At 39.2% G+C, this 22,080-nt stretch overlaps 1 protein-coding gene across 15 annotated transcripts in view; it reads right to left on the reverse strand.

The window, feature by feature from the left end:
* ZBTB38 (zinc finger and BTB domain containing 38) overlaps window positions 1-22,080 on the reverse strand; it is a 132,720-nt gene that overhangs the window by 79,358 nt on the left and 31,282 nt on the right. The window lies entirely within an intron of this gene.

Below are 22,080 nucleotides of genomic sequence, written 5' to 3' on the forward strand. Positions count from 1 at the left end.
CCTATCTCCTTGTGGTGCTGCCTTACCCAGGGAGTCAAGTGGTACTAAAAGTCGTGTGCAAAGATGGAAGTGTTCTCATCACATCCTGGGGCAGTACTCAGTGGTCAGTGCCTTTGTGCAATGGCCCTGGGCCTCAGCTCCTTGCTCCACGAGTCCCAGTGTGTGACCTTGCACCTCCTAGATTTAAGAGGGCACTGTTCTTTAAGAGCGGTATTTATATCCCAGTGCCGGTATGGGACTCAGTAAATACATGATGAATGTATTTTGATATATTTAGATGATCATTTTAAAATAAAATAATAAAAAATATACGCTAAATACTTGCAGTGTATGGTTGAGCCTCTGTGCTACGTGCTTTACAAAGATTATTTATTACTATCGTGACAAAGCTATGAGGTGAGGTACTGTTATTATTCCCAAATCTATAGATGAGAAAATGGATGCTCAGGGATTAGGACTCTAAAGTCTCACAGCTAGTTCATGGCAGAAATTGCATCATTTGATCTCAAATCCTGTGTTCTGAACCACCATGGTGAGTGGCTGAGGTGAACGTGTGAATAATGACCAAGGGCAGCCTATTCAAGTGAGCAAAGATAAGGGTAATGATGGGGCCTGAAACCAATTGGACAAGGAAGTAATGGAGCAATTAGGGATGATGTGTCTAGAGTAGTGGGCTTCATGTCCTTTTGATGGGTCAACACAAAGTCTAAGTCTTGGTGGGACACCCAGAGTGGTCAGGAGGGCATGTTCGTTGTCAGGTCCAAGTGGGGACGAGAAGCTGGGATGGGAAGACAAAACCAGGGAGGTCTGGTGGTGTGTGGTGGATGCAGGATGTGAGAGAACACTGGATTGAGTACCTCAGAGAGACCATTGCTCCCTGGACTCATGGGCGAACATGTGGGGTCAGTGCAGCTAATGGCCCAAGTCTGGGACAGGCAAGAAGACCAAAGGGAAGAAAGATAAAATAGCTCTCAGAGACTCCAAGAGCTAGAGTAGGAGTTAGAACAATGGTGTGTTTCAAGTATGAGGAGGGACTGGAGGTGACAGGAACAGAGCTGGACCTGACAGTGGCGGTCACTGCCCTCAGCACTGCCTTATCAGGCAGCAGCTGCCTTTCTGAGACAGAGGAGAGTCTTGTCAGTGGCTGTGCTTGAGCCAAGATGAGGAGGGCTGGCAAGAAGAAGAACATCTGCTTATGGGGGTATCTGGGCCCAGGATAAAGATGATCTTGGAGGTACCTCCTCCTCCTAGGGTTTATGATCCGTGGCTTGTACTTTTCCATGATTCTCCTAGAGTCAATATCTCATTCCAAGAAGGAGACAAATGCCAGGAATTTCCAGCTCCTTGCGGGACGGAAGAGGGAGTCATCACTGGCCTCCACAATCATGCCACTCCACAGTTTGCTTTCCCACCTGGTCATGAGACCCTTCTCCTGGGCTCAGGAGATCAATGCCTCTGATAGCTGGGGACATTGTGTCATTGCCTTGTTCTTGGGAGCTCTGCCAGTTGCCACTCTGAGGAATGACATTTGTGTTCTAAGGTCTGACTCCCCAGGAAGGTGGAATTAGCGAGGGTGAATTTCAGGAGAGAGAAAGCCACATGCTTTTCATTGCAGAAACAACTGATCAGGGTCACTGTCAATGTCCACACAGAGCCTGACCTTGAGCTGAGTAAAGCGCTTTAAGTTCCAGGCATTTTTGGCAGAAGGCTTGTTTATTCTTTCCTTGTCTCTGTGCAGAAAACGCCTCTGGGCACCTCCCTACTCTGCTTCCCCAAAGGCCTGGTGGCCTTGCTTGCTTCACGCACACAGGTAGTTATGTCTCTAATAAGACGAAGAGAGGTTGATTATTTTTGCATCCACCTTGTGGGACCAAGATAACAAAGAGAAAAGGAAAGGAAAGAAGGTGAAATGTTGAGTAAGCTTGCGTGGGATGAAGAGCCTTGTACTATGTGTTCTGAGGTTGCTTCTAAGGGTGAGGATCAAATCAGCATTGGACAAAACATCTACTGGGGACACAGAGAAGTAAGTACAGTGACACCCTCTAAACTCTACCCCACCTGGAGAACCCTTTGTTACAACAAATGTGGTTATACGTTGGTAATTAAAAAATAAATAATAAAAAATAAATTAATTAAACCTTTGTGGGTTCAAGGAATTCCTTGGAAGACTGGTCTATACTTGCTGCCTCCAATTTCTCTCCTCTCATTCACTTTTTAGAAACACAATTTATTAAGATACGATTTACATACCATAAGGTTAACTCACTTAAAGTGTACATGTCAATGGATTTTAGTATATTTACAGAATTGTGGGACCTGTAATCTCATTTTAGAAGCTTTTTATCACCCCAAAAAGAAACTATGTGCCTATTAGTAGTCACTCCTCACTTGTGCACCACCCCTCCCTCCCGTCCTAGGCAAACATTAATCTTCTGTATCTCTAGATTGGCATCTTCTGGCCATTCTCTCTGTCTCTTTATATTTGCATCTTCTGGCCATTTCATATAAATTGATCACATATTATGTGGCCTTTGTGTCTGGCTTCTTTCACATAGCATAATATTGTCAAAGTTTATCTATGTTGTGGAATGTATCCGTACTTAATTTTTTAAGTTTATTTATTTTATTATTTAAAATTTTTTAAGAAGTTCTCTGCCCATCATGGGGCTTGAATCCACCGTTCTGAGATCAAGCGTTGCATGTTCCACCAACTGAGCCAGCAAGGCACCCCTGTACTTCATTCCTTTTTATGCCCAAGTATTATTCTATTGTGTGGATGTACCACATTTTGTTTATATCAGTTGATGAACATTTGAGTTGTCTCCATTTTTGACTGCTATGAGTCATGTTGCCATGAACATTCGAGTACAAATTTTTCTGTGGACATATATTTTCATGTCTCTTGGGTAGATACCAAGGAGTGGAACTGCTGGATTGGGTCATTAGGTGATTCTATGTTTACCATTTTGGTGTATGTGCTGCCAAAGCAAGTACTCTATGTTTAGTGTTTTGAGGAGCTGTTAAACTGTTTTCCAAAGTACACCATTTTACATTCCCACCAGTGATGTGTGAGAGTTCCGATTTCTCCACATCCTCACAACACTCTTGTCTATCTTTTTGTTTCTAGCTATCCCAGTGGGTGTCATGTGCTATCTCATTTTGCTTTTGATTTGCATCTCCCTAGTAACTAATGATGTTGAGCATCTTTTCATGAACTTCCTAGTCATTTGTATGTCTTCTTTGGGTAACTGTTTGTTCAAATCCTTTGTCCATTTTTAAATTGGATTATTTTTCTTTTTATTGTTCTTTATACATTCTGGATACAAATCCCTTATCAGATATATGTCTCACAAATATTATCGCCGTCTGTGCATTGTCATTTCACTTTCTTTATGATATTCTTTGAAGGAGAAAGGCTTTTAATGTTGATAAAGTCCAAGTTATCAATCTTCTCTTATATTACTTGTGCTTTTGGTATCATATCTGAGAAATTATTGCCTAACCCAAGGTCATAAAGATTTATACCTAAGTTTTCTTCTAATAGATTTATAGTTTCAGTTCTTACATTTAGGCCTATGATCCACTTTAAGTTAATTGTTATGGTATAAGGTAGGGTTCCACAGTCATTCTTTTCATATGGATATCCAGAACCATTTGTTGGAAAGACTATCATAAGAACTCTGGACATCTAAAACTATTCTAAAATTAAAAACAAACAAACAAAAAACAAAACAAAAAAACACCTTCTTTTCCAAAACAGTCCATTCTTTCCCCCCATGGAATTATCTTGACTCCTTTGTTAAAAATCAACTGACTATAAATATTTATTTCTCGACTCTTAATTCTATTCCATGGATCTAGATGTTTGTTCTTGTGCCAGCGCCACACTGTTTTGATTACTACAGCTTCGATCTTGTGCTTTTTCAAGATTATTTTGGCCATTCTGAATCCTTTGCAATTTCTATTTGATTTCTAGGATTATCTTCTCAATTCCTGCAGAAAATCCAGCTGGGATTTTGACAGAGATTGTGTTCTACCTGTAGACAAGTTTGGGGGGTATTCATATTTCAACAATAGTAAGTCTTGTGATCCATGAACCTGGGAAAGCCTTTCCATATATTTAGATCTATAATTTCTTTCAACAATATTTTATTGTTTTTGGTGTACAAGTCTTACATTCCTTTTGTTAAATCTTATTCTATTTTATTCTTAATTGATATTACCTGTATTGGAAATAATCTTTACTCACGGACTTGTTAAGAGCTTGTACTTTGGGGGTTGAAAGACCTAAGTTTCAGTGCTGGCTCTGCATTTAACTGTATGACTTAAAAGTTACTTAAAGTCAACCTCCTTTTTTTAAAAAAAAATCTGAAAAATAATTAATAACACCTGCTGGGTTTGTTATGCAGATTAAGTAAGATAATGCTTATGTAATCTTATGGTTTTTTAAAGATTTTATTTATTCATGAGAGACACAGAGAGAGAGGAAGAGACATAGGTAGGCTCCCTGCAAGGACTTAACCCCTGGACCCTGGGATCAGGCCTTGAGCCAAAAGCAGATGCTCAACCCTGCTTAAGTAACCCTATTGAGACCATGACCCACATGGGCCAGTCTCAGGGTCATATTACAATCTAAGAAATCCAGTCCAGTCACCAAAAGTAATTTCAAATTAACTCATATTTAATACTTGAATTTCTCAAGCACCATAGAGAGTTCCCTGCAATCCTTCTTAACATCCTTTTTCCTATCCTATCCAAACTCCTTATGCTCCATAGTTGTCCAAACTCCCTAGAAAGCTTTTTCTCCCACTCTAACCAATGTTCCTCTAATTCTTCTGCATCTGTCCTGTTCTTCTGATAGGCGAGGAGAAGAAACTGGACAGGCAAAGCCAGCATTCTTTTTCAGTGTGCAGGAAGAAAACAAAACCAGGGAACTCTCAAACTTCATGTACATCACCACTCATATAAAGTGCTCACTGTAATGTCTAATATATAATAAGGGCTGAATAAACACTGGGTTTTTGTTTTTTAAAGATTTTATTTATTTATTTATTTATTTATTTATTTATTTATTTATTTATTTATTTATTAGAGAGAGTGAGTGAGAGAGAACATGACCAGGGAGAAATAGAGGGAGAGAGAGAAGCAGACTCCCCCTGAGCAGGGAGCCCCAACATGGGCACAATCCCAGGAACCCAGGGTTAGGACCTGAGTTGAAGGCAGATGCTTAATCGACCCAGGTACCCCTGGGTTTTTATTTTTGTTATGGTGGTGGCTAAATTGTGTCCATCCGTACGTACTTTATGTTAATATTGTGGAGTTTAAATCGTGACCTCTGAGAATCCAGCGGGGATGCTACTGCTCAGTAGCCCATCCTTATTCATTTAGATGAATTTGTTATTATTGCTTTTTCTTCCCTCTTCCCGAGTCATTCCTCAAAGAACCAGCCCCTATAAAATTGTAAATAATTCATCGTTGAGGCTCCCTGCATAATGTTTGGAGGTCTTATCTCCTGTTTCCTCAGCCCAGCTCTAGGATGCTATCCTCCCATAAAAACCTCTAGAATGGTGTTCTTAAAACTGCAGTTCAGTACCCACTATTTATTGGGTCAGATGCAGCAGTAGTTTCAAGTAACAAAATAAAACAGAACAGAAAAATTAAAGTATGTTGCAAGACTTTTGTTTCAATTTTATAATAGTGTGTGAGCTGTGTCTCTATGTGAAATACATTTGTTACCATGGTTCAGAGTTAAAAAAAAGTTTTAAAAACTATGTTGGAATAGATGTTTCGTTTTCATTAGGGTGTTTAAGCAACTCATAAGAGCATAAAGTAACACTCCTCCAAGGGGTCTGTCCATTTGGATGAGGATAGAACACCTAAGTCCCAGGGATGAAGCTCCACTGGTAATGAAAGACTTGGGGGCATTGAGATCTCTTTTCTATAATTTATAACACTTGATGGAGGATTATTTCTGTTACCTCCATGGAGTTACCCTTGCGCCATTCCCCCATGCACCACCCCTCATGCTACCTGTAGTCATCACCTCTTGCTCTCCTAATACCTGCAAATCCACACCCTGAACTTGTACAGGGTTTTCTATTCTTCGAAACTCGTTCACATACACCATCTCCTTTGGTTTGCACAACTATCCCACGAAGTTGACAGGTCAGATCCAAACCCTTGCTTGACCATTTAACTCCATGTGTGACCTTAACCTCTCAGCTTATCTCCTCAGCTGCTATACAGAACCAGAAAGGTTAAGAGACTCAGCCAACATCACACAGACTGGATGTGGCAGGAACAGGAAGAGAACTGAATCTTTCCCCTCCTAGCCTGGTCGTCCCACGGGCTTTCCTCATGGAGACAAATAACTTCTTTTTAGTACTATTATTCACCTGACTGCCTGAATGTTTAAAAAGCAAAGAACACTTTGCTCTCTGCTACCATATCTAAAAATGCCGACTTTTATGGCACGGAGCACAAGACAAACAGCTCAACATGCCTTGTGGGTAAGGGTTATCACTCTCGACATCAAAGCCGATGTATTAAAGGCCAGGCCCTTCGAATCAGAGTCCACAAGGAGAAGAAAACAAAGTTGCCCAAGTGCTCTGTTCTATCCTTACTGTTGCAGAGTGTCCCCTCTAGTGGCTCTAGAGGAAAACGGCTTCTGGAAACCATGGTAGATTCAAAGTTGATGAAGTCAAACAATGTCAGAGCTTCGAGGGAACTCAGAGAACACTTGGTTCAAAGCATATCTCATTACTAATGAGAAACTGAGAACTGGAGCAGGGGTTCTCAACCAGGGGTGACTCTGCCTCCAGGCAACATGTGGCAACTTCTGTGGACATTTCTGGCTTTCATTTGACTAGGGGTGGGCGATGCTCCTGTCATCACTAGGTAGAAGCCAGGGACGCTGCCAAACATCCTACAATACACAAGACTACCCCTCACAACTGAGGAAAAGGCCTCAATGCCCCCAAGTCCTTAACTACTGATGGAACTTTATCCGTGGGATGAAAGTGTTCCATCCTTGTCCAAATGGACAGACCACCTGGAGGGCTGTTACTGCTCTGTTCTTATGAGTTACTTAAACACCTTAATTATTTGAACCCAAATGTCAATAGCACTGAGGTGGATTGGAGAAATGGTGCGTGATTACCCAAGGACTTGTAGCTTTTCCCCTCTACTCCCTGCCCCCCACTTTATTGAGATATAACTGACATATAACCAAGGATTTGCAGCTTATTCACAGCTTTTGGTGGCTCGGACCACATGGTCTCTTTCTTTTCATTTCTTTTAGAATGCTTTTATTAGAATTGTGAAAAAGTCAAAAGTAATACAAGTCCAAAATTAAAAGCAATATAGTAAAAGACTTAAAAGACTTTCCATCATTCTTTCTCCTAATCAATGTTAACAGCCTTGGTGGTTTATTAGGTGGGACTATATTAAAATCCAAATTTAGATCATTTTTGACTTATTTCCTATGGTTATGTATTTATTTATTTATTTTTAATTTATTCACGAGAGAGAGAGAGAGAGAGAGAGAGAATGAGAGAGGCAGAGACACAGGCAGAGGGAGAAGCAGGCTCCACGCAGGGAGCCCAACGCAGGTCTTGATCCCAGGTCTCCAGGATCACACCCTGGGCCTAAGGTAGCGCTAAACTGCCAAGCCACCTGGGCTGTCCTTTTTCTAAAATGTTCATCCACTTCTCCACACGCACACCAAAACAAGCAGCAATCAGCATGCAAAAGTTTCTTTTGACTTTGCTTATTATACAAAAGTTGGACTAACACACATTACAACTTGCTTTTTAAAAAATTTAATAAATTGTGACTATCTCTTCAGATTCAATAAAAATCTCTTATATGTTTACAGAAATTTGGAACAATTAGTACTGTGGGCTCCAAGGGGCTGATAGGACATTAAATGACACTGACTCATGTGGTGTGTGTCTTTAATATTTCTCTGACACTTGATATTCCACTCTTTTGTAGAGAGCTGAGCTCAGGATTAGAATCTTTGGTAGGCCATGCTATATAACTAGGAATGAATAACATCCTTTTGTTGTCTTTGTATTTATTACAGATATTTCTAGGCATAGCAAGTAATACTGATTTTCTGTCAACTGTGGTGCTATAAAACTTCATTTTATAACAAATACACGTGTACTAATTGATTTTATGTGTCAACTTGACTGGATCATGGAGTACCTGGATATTTGGTTAAATGTTAATTTTTGGGTATATCTGTGAGAATATTTCTGGATGAGATTAGCATTTGAATCTTTAGATTGAGTAAAGCAGATGCCTTCTCCAGTGTGGGTGAACATCATACAATCTGTTGAGGGCATAGATAGAACAAAAAGGCAGAGGCAGGGGGCATTTGGCCTCACTCCTCAGGTGGGTCACTGGCATTCTCCTGCCTTGAGACTGAGACACCATAATCTCTCCTCATTCTCAGGACTATACCACAGGCTTTCCTGGGTCTAGTGCTTGCAGATGATAGAGCATGTGACTGCACAGCCTCCATAATCATGTAAGCCAATTCCTCATAATGAATATTCTCTTTCTGTGTATATCCTATTCATCTATGATATATTTGTGTCCTATTAATATATATGTGTGTGTGTGTATATATATACATATGGTATAATCCTATTAATTCTATTACATATATATATTAAATATCCTATTAATTCTGTTTTCCTGTAGAACCCTAGAGTCAACTCAAATAAAAATGTTTTAATGGTATAATATTGATTGAAGTTTGGGTGAGAGTAATGTAACTCATTCTTGGTATGGCCAATCATATGTTGTTCAATCATTCCCTTCTGATGGACAAAGTTTTTCCAGGTGTTTGTTCTGTCATTAGTTAATGTTGTGATAAATATCCTTATTCTTATCCATTCATACTTTTATTTCTATGAAATAAATTGTCCAAAGTGAAATTATGGTTTCCATTTTTGTTTCTTTTAAATTTTAATGGATATTTTCAGATCATTTTCAAAAATAAGGTGAAGCCAGTCATACTCCAACCATTAATATCTGAGACTAAACATTATCTCACAGCTTTATCCTCATGGGATATTAAAACTTTTGTGGGTTTTTATATTTTACTAATCTGGTGGGTAAAAATTGGCATTTCACTTTTGGGTTTTTTTTGTTGTTGTTGTTGTTTTGTTTTGTTTGTTTTTTTGTTTTTTTGTTTTTTTGGAAGAGAAGTAGAGTATATGTCATATCATTTTTTTTGTTTAGTTTTTATTTAAATTCCAGTAAGTTAACATACAGTATAATATTGATTTCAGGTATACAATTTAGTGATTCAACACTTACATACCACACCTGGCGCTTATCATATCACTTTTGCTTTAATTTGGATTTCCCTGAGTCTAAGAATAGTGGTTAAGAGCATAAATGAATGAATTATATGGTGTGTAAATTATATCCCAACAAAACTATTATTAAAAAGTTAATAGGGGATCTCTGGGTGGCTCAGTGGTTTCGTGCCTGCCTTTGGCCCAGGGCGCGATCCTGGGGTCCCGGGATCGAGTCCTGCATCGGGCTCCTGGCATGGAGCCTGCTTCTCCCTCTGCCTGTGTCTCTGCCTGTCTCTCTCTCTCTCTATGTCTATCATAAATAAATAAAAATAAATCTTTAAAAAAAGTTAATATGTAGTAACATATTTTAAATAATTAGCAAAATGATTTTTAAAATGAATAGTAATCCATGCCCTGAACATCTTCATAACCTTTATTTCTACTCATCTTACAAAGCCTAAGTCAACCTCCTGAATTTCTCTACAAAGGAATTTGTAGGGTTTACTGCTGAAGTTAATTCTAGACTGTGGCTCATGCAGGTGAAAATAAAAATCATTTATTCTAGAAAGAAGAAACCAAATTCTCTACTGGAGAGGGAAGAAAGACCTCAGAAATAAATCAACCAATCACATTAAATAGAAAAAGGACATGAGAAAGGTAGATAAATTATAAAACAAACTGTGGCCTTGGCCAAGCCATGTTAACTTCTCTGAGCCCAGTTGCTGCCTCTGTTAAGAGAATAATAACACCGTACACAGATTTCACATCAGGCTGCCATAGGGCTGTTGAGAAGGTCAGAGGACTGTCTGCCAATAACGGTGACTTACTGCCCCAGTTGGCCAAGTTTCTCAGTTTTGAAACCAAAGTAGTCCCCAGAAAACCTAGATGAGTTGGGTATCATACTACCAATTGAGTTTTTAATGTCCAGAGTAGATTTTGGAGTACAGAAAAAAATTCACACATTAACATGTATCTGAATCAATATTCAGTCCATTTAAGTTTAAGTTAGAAAACTTAAAGTCATCTATAAACATAGTTTTTATTAATAAGTATATAAGTTCAAAAGTATGAAAATAAGAATAATTATTTTCTCTCATCCTTGAACTAATGTTCCATTAGGTTAAAAATTTAAAAGATTATATTCCCCTAAAAACAACAACAAAGAATCTATTCCTCTAACAAATAACCACTTACATAAGTTGAACTAAGTAAATACCCTTAAATATTTAAAACAAACAACGCTTACAACTTTAATGTCAAACCCTCTTGTGCATTTAAGTTACCTCATAAAACAGTTATAAATTTAACAAACAAAATCTTGCTAAATCCAAATACTCAACAAACCTAAAAGGCAAAGGGTTAAATACCCAAAATAGGGATCCCTGGGTGGCTCAGTGGTTTAGTGTCTGCCTTTGGCCCAGGGCATGATCCTGGAGTCCCGGGATCAAGACCCACATCAGGCTCCCTGCATGGAGCCTGCTCCTCTCTCTGCCTCTCTCCCTCTGTGTCTTTCATGAAAAAATAAATAAAAATCTTTTTAAAAATACCCAAAATATATAAAGAACTTATACAATGCAACTCCCCCAAAACAAATAATCCAATTTAAAAATGGCAGAAGACACAAACAGACAATTCCTCCAAAGACAAACAGATGGCCAAAAGACACATGAAAATATGTTCCTCATCACTTACCATCAGGGAAATGCAAATCAAACCTACAATGAGATATCAACTCACACCTGTTAGAATGGCTAACAACACAAGAAATAACAGGTGCTGGGGGGGGATTAGAGAAAAAGGAACTCTCTTACACTGTTGGTGGGAATACAAACTGGTGCAGCCAGTGTGGAAAACAGTATGGAGGTTCCTCAAGAAGTCAAAGATAGAACTATGCCATGAACCAGCAATTGCACTACTGGGTATTTACTGAAAGAATACAAAAATACTAATTCAATGGGATATATGTACCCCTTTGTTTATAGCAGCATTATTTATAATAGCAAAGATATGGAAACATTCCAAGTGCCTATCAACTGATGACTGGAAAAAGATGATGTGGTAGATATATACAGTGGAATATTATTCAGCATAAAAAAGAATGAAATCTTGCTGTTTGCAACAACACAGATAAAGCTAAAGAGTATTATGCTAAGCAAAATAAGTCAGAGAAAGACAAATACCGTATGATTTTACTCAAATGTGGAATTTAAGAAACAAAACAAATAAGCAAAGGGGAAAAGAGGAGAGAGAGAGAGAAAAAAAAAGACTTAATTACAGAGAACAAACTGATGGTTACCAGAGGAAAGGGAGGTGATGGGATAAATAAAATGGGTGTTAGGGCGTATCTCACAGGTTTGTGTTTAATTTTCCCATTCAAGTGGATGGTCATTGTTGGACACAGACTGGTATTATGCATCCTTTCCTCCTTCACAGAGTTTTTACCACTGTCCTTCAGATGAATAAAAGAACTTAGCCTCCCTTTTTCTCTAGGATGCATGGAAAATGAAGTTAGGTGATTTTAATAAATGGTCTTATCCCTATAGTATATGCCAAATAAATAAAAGTGAGGGGATCCCTGGGTGGTTCAGCGGTTTAGCGCCTGCCTTTGGCCCAGGGCACGATCCTGGAGTCCCGGGATCGAGTCCCGGGATTGAGTCCCACGTCGGGCTCCTGGCATGGAGCCTGCTTCTCCCTCCTCCTGTTTCTCTGCCTCTCTCTCTCTATGTCTATCATAAATAAATAAATAAATCTTTTAAAAAAAAAAGTGAGACTGGTGATATAAACATTTTAAAGGCTTTAAAAGGACCAGAAGAAAATAAAATATAATATTTTTATAATCTTGTGATAGAGGAGACTTTCCTAAATAAATCACAAAATCCAAGACGCCATCAAGAAAATCAATAATGACTTTCCCTACATAAAAACCCAAGCCTTCCATATGGCAAAAGATACCATAAACAAAGTTAAAGGACAAATAACAGTCTTTGAGAAAATATTTTTAAGAGACGTAATAGTTAAAAGGTAAGTAACACCACTAACTGAAAAAACAACACATCAAAGAATATGAACAAGTGATATATACAAAAAAGGCTGAAATGACAGCATATGAAAGATGTTCAACACCACTAGCATCAGGGAAATGGAGAATAATAAAACAAAGGTCATTTGCCTCTCTGATGGGCAAACATGGAAAAGATTGAGGCTATCCATAATTGTCAAGTATACGGGGGAAGATCAAATATGAATACTAGTGTTGCACACATATCATAATATACATGATTTTGAGAGAGCAATTTGATAGGCTCTAATTATTTTCTGCAACAAGTATTACATTCATAACTCCCAAGTAAACTTCTAAGAAGCCACTCCTGATAAGTAATGAAGGCAATTTCAAATTCTTTCTCTCCCAGTTTACTCATTTTTTATGAGGTTTATATAGAACACACTTTTAAAGATAGTTTTTGGGTTGCTTTCAATACTAAATAAGGAAGCCTGGAAGCACTGATCATCTTTAAAAACACTACTCTAGCTCTTTAAGTGAGAGTTTATTTAAAAAATTTTCCATAGTTGTCTGAACTGATATTAGCCATGTTATCTGGCTACTTCTTACTGTGATTAACCAACTGACTGGCTCTATGGTCGGGGGCTACTTTGTCCTGCTTTCCCCTCCCTGGTTTCCCTTGACCAACACTCAGTTGTATGTATGCTTTTTGCTTTACTGCTATTTGGTTAAGCTTTAATATAAAGCTGAGTCTTGGTGTAAAGTTTTATCAATCTGGGATGCCTGGGTGGCTCAGTGGTTGTGTGTCTGCCTTCGGCTCAGGTTGTGATCCCAGGGTTCTGGGATGGAGTCCTGCATCAGGCTTCCTGAAGGGAGCCTCCTTCTTCCTCTGCCTATATCTCTGCCTCTCTCTGTATGTCTTTCATGAATAAATAAATAAAAATCTTTAAAAATAAATAAATAAAGTTTTATCAATCTTTATAGTCATCCAAACAACTCACATTTTTCCAGAGCCTGGCATATTCCCTTACCCCACTGTCTTTCCTAAACAGGGCCACAACAGGCCTGTGATGCCCTTGTTTGACTTAGGAATACACGTCCCCTCAAGTGTACTTCCACGCCAGGTCGCACAGCTCTATGAGTGGAGCGCAGGTGTTCTTCAGCCCCCTGGGCCACAGTACTAGTTGTCCTGCTCCTCACACCAGTCCTCATTCAACTGATGCACAGGAAATCTTTGCAAATTGCCATTTCCTCATTTCAAATGGTCACAGAATACAGTGGCACCTACTACAGTTAATGCTGCAGATATGTGGCTCAGGTTTCTTTCCTTGGCTTCTCCTAAGCTGCCCTTTGAGATTTCATCAGGTGTCCAAATCTCCTTTGTTAATGCTTTTAGCCACCCCACCCCCACCAACATCACACACACCCTATAGGCTCAGTGTTTGCCCAGGGAACAGAGAGTGACGGAGAAGTTAATTGGTGTCTTATCCTTTTTACTGCTGTGGTCTTATCAGCAAAAAAGAATGATAAGGTGATTTTTCTTCTTGGCCTTCAGTTTAAGTTCTGAGCTTCCTTTCCTCAGAGGAAAAGAAACAGCCCTTTGTGCTTCACAGCCTAAAACAGAGAGGCCCTAGAATAAAGCCTTCTCATGCAGATCTTTGTTTGGAAGCCAGACTTATGAATTATGCAGGATCAAAGGAGGGAAGTGTGGCTCAGCTCCACTCAGGGTGGCTCCCCAGGAGGGGGAAGTGTGTGCAAGCATGTGTGTATTTGTGTTTGTGTGTGTGTGTGTGTGCATGTGTAAGGGTAGTGAGTTTCCAGGGGCCCACCACTCCTGTTGGAACTCAGGTGTGAAGCTACTTGAAAGCCTATGAAGGTTGGATACAATACATTCTTGCTTTGAGAGCCTGGGTTTGGGCCTCCATGGATAACCTGTAGCCATCGGAGAGAGATGCAGCACGAAGAAGCCTTTCTATGGTCTTCCCAGTGTCCTCCTGGACTAGCACATGGGATAGCGGAAGGGGCAGTAGAAACCAAGGCACCCATCATGGTCTACAAATCGGGATATCCCTACTTCCCTGGGCCTATGAAAGCCTGGGGGACAGAAACAGAGACCCAGTGATAATATTGGACTTTTCCCCAGCTCTAAAGAGTGAGGAACTTGCAGCCAAGTTTAATTTGATTTTAGAGAAATATAGGAATGTGGCATTCCTTGCAGTTGAGTATTATGCAGTAATTCTTACTATTGCCAACATTTTCTTCAATAATGTAATTTATAGAAATCCCCTCTGGAAAGAAAAGGGTTCCTGCATTTTGAGCAGAGTTTCCTTAACTCTTTCCTATTACAAATTCTCTCTTGTTTAAACAACACATATAGTTTAGTTCATAACATGAATTTATTTAGTGGAAACATAAGTTGTTAGGATCTTCCTAAGTGCTCTACTCCTCATTTTAAAAAAGACAGAAACAGAATCTTCAAGAAGAGTCATGAAAATGAGGCCTGGAATTGGGACCTACCAACCTAGATGTGGATCTTGGTTACTCTAAAATTCTGGTGCCCAAGAGGAATCAATTGGGGAACAATTGGGTGAATAGCAAGTAGATAAAAGGATTTAGTCCCTTTGACTCAAGAGTTTTCAAGTAACACTCGCTGTGCAAAAATGCAATGTGTGTTTGGCACTGGAAATACAGAGGAATAAATGATATGGGTCCTTTCAAGAGGAAGGCTCCACTAGCTCACTGGAGAGATAAGACAATGGGCCATGAAATATACGATGAGCTGGGTACACAGGAGCCCAAAGAGACAAAAGGACTAATGAGTCAGGGAAGTCTCCCTGGAGGAGGGACACTGGGAGGACACTGTTGCCCATCCAATTTCCTGATTTTGCTGTCTGGAAGAGAAAGGTGGAATGGAAGGAACAGAAGTTTCCAGAGCCTTGACAAAGGGACAGAGGTAAAATGTCAAAAATGGTCAATACCCGGCTGTGAGGTCAGTGAGGCATGCTGGGGTGGGAAATACATGGAGTTATATCTAGAGAGGAGGATCAGATTGTAGATGGTTTTCAGTGCTGGGGAGACGAGTTCAGACATGAGGCAGTTGCATTTCCAGCACAGAAATTACATGATGAGAGCAAGGTTTAAGGAGGATTAGCAGGCAGCTCCCATAGGAGATACCAAGAATTAAAGACTCTTTGGGTTAGTAATGACTTCTTTGTAATAATGCTTATGGTATGAAAAAAAAAAGTTGACTTTGAGATGCAAGCACTGTGTGTTGTGCATAATGCTTCCAAAGGGTTTATACCTTGATACGACTTAATCTGCACTATAAGTACTGGAGTGAAGGGATTAGTGACTTAGGAAATCAACAATCAGGAGGGTCTGGGTTGAAGAAATTTGGGAGCTGGTGTAACACGAGATGTCCAAGTGTTGACTTCATGAGGTGGTATGAGAAATTGCAAAAGTTGGCTAAGGACCGTGCTCTGTAAGAGCACACTCACAGGAGGAATAACTGGAGTATCCCCAGAAACAAGTGCTGGAGTCCAGGAGAGCCTCCAGGAAACTGTCCCAGACCTGGTGAGTAATGTGACACCTGCGAGCAACCTCACTGCACTCACTGCCTGATTTTGCCCATGTTCACTCATTCCTTCACGTATTCACTCAAATTCTTTCATTTTTTCAAGTATTTACATCCGCTAAGGTGCTATGGAAGGTAAAGATTTCAACAACGCATGGCATGCTCTCTATAATCCAGTGAGAGAGAAGAAAACTCACATGAATGATGGCAGTTCAGAGCTGCTGTTCTCTTCTTCCTCTCTCACTCCTCCCCAACATCCCCTCTTTCTGAAAAACTAAAATATCTGTTGTGTTGGTAGCTGACTAACTCTCACTTTTCCTTCATGAGCTTCAATGTTAACATTTGCTTTTTTGTTTAATAACAAGAGTGAAGATACTCGGTAAGAAGTTTCTAGAGTTCCTTAATTTTCCCTTCTTTCTAAGGGGTATGAATTGGAGGAAGTTTCTTTGGTTTGTCTGAGCTGAGGTACGGAGGCATATGGAACAGTCTGGAGAAAGGGGGTCACCCTTAGGGGGAAGGGGCCAGGCTTCCTGAAAAAAGGGAGAATGAGAGTTGGATTGCGGGGTGAGAGATTGCTCCAGAGAGAAAGAGAAGGGGAGGCAGGCTGGAGGAACAGAGACTGTTACGACAGAGATTGGTGGGGACAGAAGAGAGAGAGGGTCTGGGCACCCATGTGCACAGAAGGATATGAGAGGAAGAGACTGTTGCCTATCGGAGGGAAGTTTTGCTGTGTGTTACACAGTGAAACACTTGGACCATGGCCTGCACTAGGACTATTTTTAAGGGTTCTGGGTGGGGGTGGAGATGTTGAGATGTTAATAGTGCAAACCGGTGCTAAGACTGAAGGCAGCTTGGTCTTATTTAGGGGTGTTCCTGCTACCTTCAGCTTTGCAGTCAGGTTTCCTCATACTTCTCTATCTGTGCATATTTGATATCTGAGCCTATTGGCCTATGAGCCTATAATGGTTATAGATAGGACTTTTTATGGCTGCTGCTTGGCCTTATGTTCTCTACTCTCCCTCTCGAACATACTGCCAATTCCACCATTTTCTTGGCTACTCCTTTGGCCCCACCTAGCTAGCCCTCCCCTGATGGAATGCTTCTTCCACATTTCTCTTTAAACTTGGAGGTCTTCCACTGATCATCTCAACTACGTATCTTCACTTTCAACATACTCTGAATGCTAGGCTTTTATGAAATTTTGATTCTGACAGTTCAAATTATCACCTGGTTCATTCATAGTCTATATACATCCTAAAGTCAGAAATATAGATATTTGGGGATCCCTGGGTGGCTCAGCGGTTTGGTGCCTGCCTTTGACCCAGGGCACGATCCTGGAGTCCCTCTGCCTGTATCTCTGCCTCTCTCTCTCTCTCTCTCTCTCTCTATATATATATATATATATATATCGTGAATAAATAAATAAAATCTTTAAAAAAATTAAAAAAAAGAAATATAAATATTTGTATTCCTCCAAAGGACACATGGTGCTTGGATTATAGTTCCTTTAGATAACCACACAGCTCCCTCCCTCATTTCATTCAGATCTTGCATAGAATAGCAACACTTCTGCTCACTCTCTAACTTCTCTTCTTGCTTTATTTTTCTTTATCACCTGATATATTGTGTATTTATTTATTAAATTTGTGGATAACTGTCCTCTCTGCTCTCCTAGAATGTAAGCTCTACAAGGGCAAGGACCTTGCCTGCATTTCTAGGCCTGATACTGTGGCTTGCATAAATACTCATTTGGTAAATGGATTCCAGATAGATATCAGGTACTTAGGCAATGTGGAACTGAATTATAGAACTGGAAGTGCATGTCTAAATATAACCTCATAAAACAAGGATTTAACTTTGTTCGGATTGAAATTTTTGAGTAACTGGAAGTTCAATCTTTTCTTTCTCTTCCATGGGAATTTAAAAAACGTTCAAAAAACATAAGCTTAGGGGTGCCTAGGTGGTTCAGTCAGTTAAGTATATGCCCTTGGCTCAGGATATGAACTCAGGGTCCTGGGATCAAACCATGAGTTGGGATCCCTGCTTGGTGGGGAGTCTGCTTCTCCCTCTTCCTCTCCCTTTGTGCATTCTCTCTCTCTACCTCTCTCACTCCCTCAAATAAATTAATAAAATATTTTTTAAAACCCTAAAACATAATCTTAACTCGGATAAAACAATAAATAATTAAATGGATAATATTATACTTAATATTTTCAATTTATAATATTTAATCTAAGAAAAGCAAAAAGGTAAAAATTCATGACATTCTGATATATTAATGATAAATGGAGGTTACACTTAATATTTTCAGTTTATAATATTCAATCTAAGAGAAGCAAAAGGGAAAAATTCATGACATTCTGATATACTAATAAGAAATATTTATAATTTTTTTGTAAGGCAATTTTTCTTTTGCTATGCTAGACTTGGACTACATATTTAAACTGGCACTTGAATGTACGTCATATGCCTTCTAAAAAATATTATGAGTTATATATCAGAAGAATTCATGGAACATGTAAGCAAAGGCTTTCTACTTATAAAAGGTAAGTATAAGCAACTGGTTAATTGCCTCCCAAATCAAATAATGGTGAGGCTACCTCTCTGGGAGCCCCCAGTATCCCTTCTTGGAATCCTAAGCACAGCCTCTCCGACTCAGAAGTAACATAACCCTGACTTGTATGATCATCTTTCACCTGCTTTTAAAAATAATTTTGCAAACCACGTTTATAATTTTTAAAGCTTTGTCAAAATAATCATGTACAGTGTTAAGGAAAAAATAAGTAAAATGATGGTTTCCTGTCTTCTCCAGTACCGCTCTGCAGAGGCAACTGTTTCTCATTTTTCATGACATTTCTTCTGGTAGGTTATCTCCACGTCTTGAATAATAATGCTCATATTGTGATTGCATGATATAACTATTTTTTAAACAAGGTTTATTTATTTATTTTTAGAGAGAGTGTGCACATGAGTAAGAGGAGGGGCAGAGGGAAAGAATCTCGGGATGCCTAGATGGCTCAGCAGTTAAGGGTCTGCCTTCAGCTCAGGGTGTGATCCTGGGGCCCCGGGATCAAGTCCCGCATCGGGCTCTTGGGCTCCCTGCATGGAGCCTGCTTCTCCCTCTGCCTATGTCTCTGCCTCTCTCTCTCTCTCTCTTCTCTGTCTCTCTCTCTTTCTCTATGAATAAACAAATAAAAAGTCTTAAAAAAAAAAAAAAAAGAGGGAAAGAATCTCAAGCTGACTCCCTGCTGAGCGGGGAACCTGACGCAGGACTCAGTGTCACAACTCTGGGATCATGACCTGAGCTGAAATCAAGAGTTGGATTGGATGCTCAGCCAACTGAGCCACGCAGGCACTCCATGATGTATCCATTTGAAGAGGGTGGGAGAAGAACAGAGAAATGAGTTTGCCAACAGAACAAAAATCTGAATTATATCTGACTTGTCATTAGCAACACTGGAGGCTAAAAAAGCACTGGAGTAATTTTTCAACATTCTAAGAAAAAAATGATGCTTAATATAAAAATCTACTGCTAGCTAAGGTATCAATGAAACATGAAAATTAAAGACAAGGATGAAGAAGATTTATTACCCACATATCCTTTCTAAAAAAAGTTACCTGAGGATGTACCTCAGTAAACTAAGGGAGTAAGACCATAAAAGAAGGAAATGTGGGATCCAGGCAGGAATTTAAGCCAGTGAAGAGACAGAGTAATTTCTGTGCAAGAGTCATGATGGTCTCAGGGATCTCAGGGACAAAAAAGGGGATATGATAGAATACTTGATTAGATAAAGAGATCAGATAGGCTTGAGAATAATATAATGGCAAAGATTCTCAGAAACACAAATACAAACTTGAGAGGGGGAAAAATCAAAAAAGCCATACAAGAAAAGAAATGCAATCAGAGTGATTAATAGCCCTACAGCAAACAATATTTTTATAGTCACAATAATGTAAACCCTGTTGCTCATTTTCAATGTCTTAGACAAAAACTGTCGAGAGAGCATGAAAAGACTTAGTTTGGCCACGGAACAGATTATAAATGTCATAGAGAAATTTTTCTGTGTCCTCAATGTATACATTTAATGATTGTATGTCTAGGAGACTCGTGTCCTTCACCTCAGGGAAATGTCTTATCGTTCCCATTATCTATTTCTCCTTTTGGTAACTTAAACTAATCAGATGTGGGATATCCTAATTAGCCCTCTGTGATTCTTTTTTTTTCTTATGATTTCTAAGAAAATCTTTGTCCTTTCTTTGAGATATGTCTTTGAATTTATATTGCAATATTTCTGTTGAATTTTTTTAGTTTTTACAAATTTATTTTTAAAAAGAGTTTTAAAATTTATTTGAGATAGAGAGGGAGAGAGCACAGTGGGGGTGGGGGTGGGAGAGGGATAAGGAGAGAGGGAGAGGGGAGGAGTAGAGGGAGAAGGAGACTCCCTGGTGAGTAGGGAGCCCCACGTGGGGCCAAACCCAAGACCCTGGGGTCAAAACCTGAGCTGAAGGCAGACGTTTAACTGACTAAGCCAGCCAGGCATCCCTTACAAATGTATTTTTAATTTCCAAAGGCTATTCATACTTCTCTGATATTCCTCTTTCATCGTATCCTGTTCTCTTATGATGCAATATCTTCTCAAATACCTCTGAGAATACTAATTGGAGGTTTCTTTCTTCCCTTCTTGTTTCCTATCTTTACTCTTTCTTCTGGTCATTCTTGTGTTTATTTGTATTTATCTTTAATGTTGTGGCGTTTCTTCAAATATTTGGTCATCCTCAGCTGTCTTTACTTCAGAATGAGGCCATAAGATGTTACTTGATACTTTTTTTTTTTTTTTTTTTGCACCTGGATAGGGCTTATTAATTGAATCTTCACCTTGTGGTGATCTAGTTTTGCCAGTTACTTGCTGTGTGATCTTAGGCAAGTTATCTGATCACTCTGTGCTTGCGTTTCTTCCTAGAGCTGTTATGAACATTAAATAAATTAATATATAACATAGTCATTATAGTGCTATATAACTTTTTGCTATTTGTATTATTTCTACTGTGACTACTCGGCGGAAACCCAGATATCTGGCTAAGGAACTCCTAAATACCAACAAGCCAAGGAGCTTATCTGTGAGGCTGTTACATTTTGTAGAGAAGAGAATATGGTTGTTTTTTATTAGGAGTGAGGTGATGCAGTGGGGAGAGCCTATCTGGCTGCTACGCACAGAGAGTGAGAGTCCAACTGCTCCTTTGTACTATTTTATTCATCACCACAATTTCACCTCATCAATCACTCAGCTGACGTTTATGAGTTGCCTAGTACCCTAAGTTCTGCTCTACAAAAGATTTCTTTCTTGGTTCTATCCTCCTCCAACCTCCTACTTATGCAGTATGAGTTTAGCTTCCTCTGTTCTCTTTCTTCTGCCACCACTCTTCCAACCACCGTTTACCCTCCAGAGAAATCTTTGAAATGTTATCTGCTGAGAGTCCCTCTGCCATTACTAATTATCACATTTTAAATACCTTCATTTTCATTTTAGTGGCAATAAAATGAAGCATGCCTAATCCACCATCTTTAAATCAGACATGCATAAATTCTCTTGACAGAGTACCAGGTTCCATGTATGAAATCCTGGATCTTTTATGTACTTTTCTTACACTTGTAGGGTCCTTTAAGCTTAAGCAAGATGAGGAAGAAAGGGAAGAAAGGAAGTGGTCGCCAAAGTGACTTGATTTAGTTGTGGTCCCTCAGAAGACCTCTACTTCTACTAACGCATTCCATTCCTGGAATGATCCAGTTGATCTGAATTTGCAGTCAGCAGGAGAGAGGGTTTTAGGCAAAGCTTCAGGAAAGATATTACAAGTAATAATAAAAATAAATCACTAAAAGAGTGAGATATAAATTACTTCTAAGTTCTGAAGTTATTATGAGCATTTCTTTTACCATAACCACCACCAGATCATTCCTTCATGATGCTACTGCTGGAAGTCTGTACGTATATCAGCTCAAGAAGATTTTGGGCTATTTCTGCAAAATGCAGTAGTAATTTTATTATGAATAACATAATAATGGCATATGATTCACTATTTTCATTACATTTATTGTATGTAGATATTGAGTAAACTTAGGCCATCGCTTTGAAGCTCAAGTTGGGGGAATTCACAATCATTTGTGAAATCTAAATATCTTAAAATTTTTC

Source organism: Canis aureus, chromosome 22 (assembly GCF_053574225.1).
Source record: "Canis aureus isolate CA01 chromosome 22, VMU_Caureus_v.1.0, whole genome shotgun sequence".
Lineage (NCBI taxonomy): Eukaryota > Metazoa > Chordata > Mammalia > Carnivora > Canidae > Canis > Canis aureus.